General features: G+C 36.3%; 1 non-coding gene across 1 annotated transcript; it reads left to right on the plus strand.

Annotated features, from left to right (window-relative positions):
- The first annotated feature begins 2632 nt into the window (after positions 1-2632).
- Positions 2633-2706, plus strand: trnai-aau (transfer RNA isoleucine (anticodon AAU)). The gene has a single exon. It is a non-coding gene; the product is annotated as a tRNA-Ile (tRNA).
- Positions 2707-6593: the final 3887 nt, after the last annotated feature.

Raw genomic sequence — 6593 nt, forward strand, 5'->3', positions numbered from 1 at the left:
GCTCCCGGTCAGATTTCGCATTGACTATAAAATAATGTCTTCCGCATTTAACCCATCTGTGGCAGTGAACACGCACACACCAGTGCACCAGTCAACACACACCCAGTGTGTCGGGCAGCCATCCCCGGTGCCCATGGCACTTCAGCCATGGATCCTGGGAATTGAACATATGCAACTCAAGTTCAATTTATGTTGTATTTTAACATGATTGGTTCTACCATCATTCGTAAATGTGTTTAAATCGATAAATATTTTATTCAGTCAACTCTGAACTGAAACTATATTACAGGTGGCTGTAATCTCATGCAGGCTCACTATTTTTAAGGTTACATCATGTTCTATATTGTTATATGCACATTAAACTCAATTTTTATCTGTTGTATGATGTTGACCTTATAATATTTTTATATTTTCTGCAAGTTTCCATGTAATAAAGGCTACTTGGCATCAGCTGAAGCATTTCTACAAATTCATTTTTTGTAAATCAGAAGAGAAAATTTGCCAGCATTAATAAGCCTAATGTACAAATGAAGCAAGTGTTGCTGATTGGATCATAAACAGCCACAGCAACCTTAATTATTAGCTGAAGGATTTATTTTATTGCAAACTGCTAAATGCTCAACATTACATGATAAATTATGTTTTGCTTATCAGATCATAAATGGCCACAGCAATCTTTGGTGTTAGGTGTAGGATACCATTTCCTTTAAATGTTCATTGATGGATAACAGAAATTCTGTTGCTGCTGGCAGGAAGAGAGTGAGCTGGGCACTATGTGAAGCTGTAATGGGCTGGCAAAGAATATTTTATATCTTAAAAATTACATATTTTACACCTGTGTATACAGTTAAAGGTGTGGAAAATGCTCTTATTGAGCTTTTTGTGTTCTTGTTGAAACAATATTTTTATTAATGCCACTGCATTTCAAACTACCATTGCAGTAAACCAACCTGATTTGTTTGTGACTGTAAATGTTGCTACTGTCTGGTTATCATTTTACACCTGACATTGATTTATTTTTTTAATGAAAGGCCACATTACATTCTCTGATACAGTGGTTGTTATAGTAACCAGGGTTGGCAGTGTACACAATATGACCAGTTACAGATTCAGATTTCTATACAGTAGCTATAGTTCATGGAACCAGGGGGCAGTGCATATAAATCTAATATAGCAATTTCATTTTCTGTCCAAAACCAACAGTGAATTTCGTGTGTCCTGAGTTTATATTTATTGTTGACGATAGTATCAGTAAAATATCTTTTTCTTATGGGTAATATTTGGCTTTACTTTTCCTGCATGTACATCTCTGCTCCTTTAAAATCGTTGATACAGTCTGATGACTAGAACCGGTGATCTTTCAGTCCCAAGCGGGCTTCTCTGACCACGGCTCCATGTGACCCTGATGCGACAGTGGAGCTGAAAACGCGATGTTCCGATCTTCAGCCGATGCACGTTGCATAGGAAAGCAAAAAGCGACACTTCCACGTTTTGCCTCCCAATATCCTACGTCTAAAAATAGAACGCGATGAATTTCCTACACGGCGGTGTTTTACCGATGCTTCACCTACGTATTGTGCTGTCTGGGTACTGAAGGGACAGGTAGAGGATAGTCTAACAGAGTTATTTAAACTAAGATAGTTATCTGTAATGTAAAATATAACATAGAGAATATACATGATATATGTTAAATTGTTCAGACATTCAGAAAGATGTCAGCACGATAGCCTAATTTATTTTAACAAATGAAGACAAATAGCCTAAATCACTATCAATTTTACACCATCATATTATAGGCCAAAGTGTTAAAAAGAAAAGAAAAAAAAAAGAAAAAAAAAACTTCAAGCATGTTATGTTATTCAGCAAAACAGGCTAACCCTTAATGAAATGTTTTTTAGCCTCAGAGCAGCAGATAAGCAATGTCTCATGTCTATAGACAATGACACCGTTATTAATAAAGTGCACTGCTTAGGAGGCTTTTGATGCTTTAGGTAGCCACTAAATAGTGAAGCTACTTAAGAGTTTAGTGTAAACCTAACAATAGAGCACCTCTCTGTTGAAAAGACAAATGCAATTTTAATTTTTATTTCAACTTATTGCTCCTGTACAAATGTAAATACTTTTTTCATCTTTATCACATTTTTACCTTTTAAATCTTTATCTGATTTAAATTTGAATTAAACTTGTTTATGTGAAGTGTTTTCTGTTAACTTACCAACATACACCTGAACTTATACCCAATAAAAAGTCATTGTAAGAGCTAGCTGCTGTTTTATTTATTCAAAATTTTCCTCCGTGGAAAAAGTGGGCCGGGTTTGTTCATGAAACTCCCGGTCTGAAAAAGGGGCCCAACTCCGGCCCTGGTGAAAACTTGATGTTTGGAGCCCTTCTGGTGTGCAGGCTGGTACTGTGTATCAGCACTACTTACTGTGTGCAGGACCTGAGTCGTATCTGCTCCAGTCACTGGTTGGTGGCATTAAGCTCAGTCAAGAACTTTAAGAAATATAGTTTAGATAGTTCACACATAGAAGAACCTACAAAACCTCTTAGTATTATTAAAGTGCGTTTCAGCTGCTTGAATGGGGTTAGTGTAGAATTATGTACAAAGATCTAAAGAAAGTACAGATGAACAGGCCGGTTAGCTCAGTTGGTTAGAGCGTGGTGCTAATAACGCCAAGGTCGCGGGTTCGATCCCCGTACGGGCCACACCTGCTTTTGGACTTAAACTAACAAACAAGTGATCCTTCTCTAACTAACAGGTCCTATTAACCTGGGCTTCAAACATTGTCTCTGACAAGTGTGAGATCTTTTTACTGCCCCTCTCATTCTAGTCAGAAACATGCCATTATTTCAATTAGCCAAACTTAATGACCCTTCTGTAAATGGTTTAATGTGCACACTGCTGCTACTGGCTTGTTTTCTTTTCTACAATGTAAGTTCATACCTTCAGGTTCATGTTATTTGAGATCTCTACATAGATTTCTTCCTCATGTGCAGAAAGACGGAGTTCAGTTTGAGATAGAGGTGGGCGGATCGATCCAAATATCGATAATATCGATACCAACGCTGGTATTGATATTGAGCAATACTCGTGTAAAAAGATCGATACTCAAGCTGACTGCTGCGCTCGCGGATTCATCAAAGTCTACTCTCTGTCTGTAAGAGTAGCGCTGCGCTGTGTCGTCTTTTGTTGTTGCACCGTCACGTGGCTCAGCGGCGCCAGCCAAACAGACATGCAGGTAGGCTCAGCCTGACCCGCCCACTCAGCGCTCTCCTCGAGTCGACACGTCACAGTACGGAGAGAGACATGATACTGTTCTTAAATAAAAATCTCTAATCCTTTGTTCTCAACGGGGGGAGGGCCCACAGTGTAGCTGTATTCTTTCTTTATTTATACCTTCTTTATTTATTTTTCACTTATTGTTTTTATTTTGTTTAAAGCCAGAAGTGCACTGAAGGGAAGAAATTCCTTATTCTTTGTATTATTTTATTGTATTGTTCGACTTGAAAAACAGAACAAGTTTGAAACTGTTTACAGTATTTGTTGTGGTGTGTTAATTTTGTTGTATTGTGGTTTGTCAGCCCTCTACCTCAGGACATTTTGTTTTAAGTTGTGTTGAGTGATATTTTTTTACACTGTTTATTTAAGAAAAAACAGAATTGCACTGAAAGGAAGAAAATTCCTTCTTTTTTATTGTTTTTCCTAAGAACAATTCTATTTGAAAAAAGAAACAAAGAAAGAAAGAACTAGAAAAGATGTCTAGTGAGGGGAGAATTTTTATTTTTATTTTGTATTGTGGTTTCTCCTTTTCTACCTCAAAAAAGATTTATTGTCCTAATGTTAAGGCAAACCTTGTTTTGTTACTGTTCCATTGTTTCTAAACAAAAATGTTGATTGTGATAATAAAGTATTTTGTTGTCACGTACAATGTTTGGCGAAATTCTATCCTAGGTCTTTTGGATCCTTTGGATCTATGAAGCTTAAATATTAAAAAGTATCGGTATCGATATCGGCGATACTGGCCCTGCATTTACTTGGTATCGGATCGATACCAAAATTCCCGGTATCACCCACCTCTAGTTTGAGAAGCTCACAGCGGGAGAGCGAGTGAGTCTGCGCGTTCAAATGAATCAAATGATTCTTTGAGTCGATTCTTTAATCCGATTCTTTAAGTCGAAGGACAGGAATAGACTCGAAAGAGTCGATTCACTAAGTTGATAGTACTCAGCAATCCAAGAAATTGGAAGCTGAAGGAGTCGCTTCCCTACATAGTGCACTACGTAGATAGTATTTTAGATATGAATTTATGTTCCCTACATAGTGCACTAAATTGTATATCAGATAACGGATTTATGTTCCTTACATAGTGCACTACGTAGTGCACTAGATAGTGAATTAGACAATTGGTTTATTTTCCCTACACAGTTCACTAGATACTGTATTACATAATTAATTATGTTCCCTACAGAGTGCACTAGATTGTATTTTTGATCATAGATTTATGTTCCCTACTTAGTGCACTAGACAGTATATTAGACAATTGATTTATGTTCCCTACACAGTGCGCTAGATTGTATATCAGATAACAGATTTAATACGCAGTCGTAGTAAAAAAAGTCTGTGTCTCCTTCATGTGTGTGTGTGCGTGTGTGTCGTTCTTGGCCGCTCGTTGTAGATTCCAGGAGATTTTATCTGACTTGCGGGAATGAGGAAGCCGCTATGTATATGCTGGAGACTCCCGGAACTTTTTCTGTACTTTATTTTACAAAAAGTCAGAGTGTACTATGAGAGGGGGAATTATGTTTCTTATTATATAATTGTTTCTTAACAAAAACCCCAGACTTCATTAAAGTTTATTACATTAATAAAATTACTTTTTATTCACCTATAAACTGTAGTGGGTTTTTACTGCACATGATGAACTAATAAACACAAAATCATTTATTAGTCAAAGCAAATTGATGATACATTCACCTCATAAATCATGATACACTGCTCTACCCTACATGAAAGTAAGTACAAAGTATCAGTATCGGATCGATATCGGCGATACTGGCCCTGTATTTACTTGGTATCGGATCGATATGAAATTTTTCAGTATCGCACACCACTAATACAGATGTGCTAATGGAGATGTTTTACTGCTAAGCTGCTGTTCAACTCCAGTCCAGTTGGTGACGCTGGTGCGTCTTAAGTTGTTCTGCCAACCGCCATTAAACATCATAAGAAGAACAAGAAGCTGCTGTGTTTGTACTGTAGAGCCTCATCTGTAAGTAAAATATGTATTTAATTATAACCCTTATATTTAATTATAACCACATTCTAATTAATAATAAAACTAGAGTTCATAATAAAACATCACTGTGAGGATTTGAGGAGATTTAACTTCAGTTTTATTTAAACACACAAACTTTTAGCTGCTCCGCTAACTGTTAGCATCACATATGATTCAGTACTGATGAACCGATTCATTGAACCGATCCAGCAAAATGAATCAATTGAGCGGAACTGATTGAGTTTCTTCATGATTAAATCTCACAGTTCTATATAAACACGTGATATTTTTAAACTTTGTTTATAGTTGAACTTTGTTTATAGTTGAACTTTGTTTACAGTTGAACTTTGTTTACAGTTGAAATTTGTTTATAGTTGAATAGTCTGTCTGTCTGTCTATTAGATCTTTAATAATGCAGTCAGCAGAAGAGGGAGACGTCACCCCTGTGGATCTACAACATGAAGAATTCCAGAATAAAATAATACAAAAGGAGGATGATGATGATGATGATGATGATGATGATGATGATGATTTTTTCTGTAAGTAAATATAGAGCATGATGCCACTTTTTCACCAGACAGTGTGGTACAGTACAGTATTATACAGTACAGTATGGTACAGTTTAGTGTAGTACAGTACAGTAGTACAGTACAGCTGCTACACTCCAGTCTCGATTTAAGTTTTAATGTAACTAGGATTTATTTATGATTAGGAACTAGGAATGTCCCGATCACGTTTTTTTGTTCTTGATCCCGATCTTTAATTTTGATCCCGATCCGATACCGATTATCAAACCGATACTTGTATTTTCTAGATATTGTCTAGATAAGAACTAGATAACACTGTTTACACGGTGCACACTTCAAGTACATTACAGTTATTCCAATTAATCCAATGTACATGTTTAACAACTGAATAGCTCTGCAGTGCTGTAGGGAAAAAATTGCCTGCATCCAAACTATTGCTTAATGTTCTTTTACAAAATAAAAGTAAACAAACCTAGTGCAGCATTGTAGTAAAAATGAAGTGAGATAATTACAGTTTCACTTTGAACTTTATATTCAAAGAACATAATTCTGTTTAATGCAGTGATACACTAAAAATGAACAAAAATCTCCACTCACAAGTGGTGTAGCAGCTTAACTTGAATATAAAAAAACAAATAAGTTACTTAACAGCATTACAGTAAAACCTGAATACCAAAATAAAACGGAAAGTCACTCTTTTGTTATGAAGGAAAGCCAGTTCCTAAAGTGCTTGTATTGTGACAATGGATTGATGGACGTTTCTACGCAAAGTGAGTGTGTTTTGACCCTT

Source organism: Trichomycterus rosablanca, unplaced genomic scaffold (genome assembly GCF_030014385.1).
Source record: "Trichomycterus rosablanca isolate fTriRos1 unplaced genomic scaffold, fTriRos1.hap1 scaffold_334, whole genome shotgun sequence".
Classification (NCBI taxonomy): domain Eukaryota; kingdom Metazoa; phylum Chordata; class Actinopteri; order Siluriformes; family Trichomycteridae; genus Trichomycterus; species Trichomycterus rosablanca.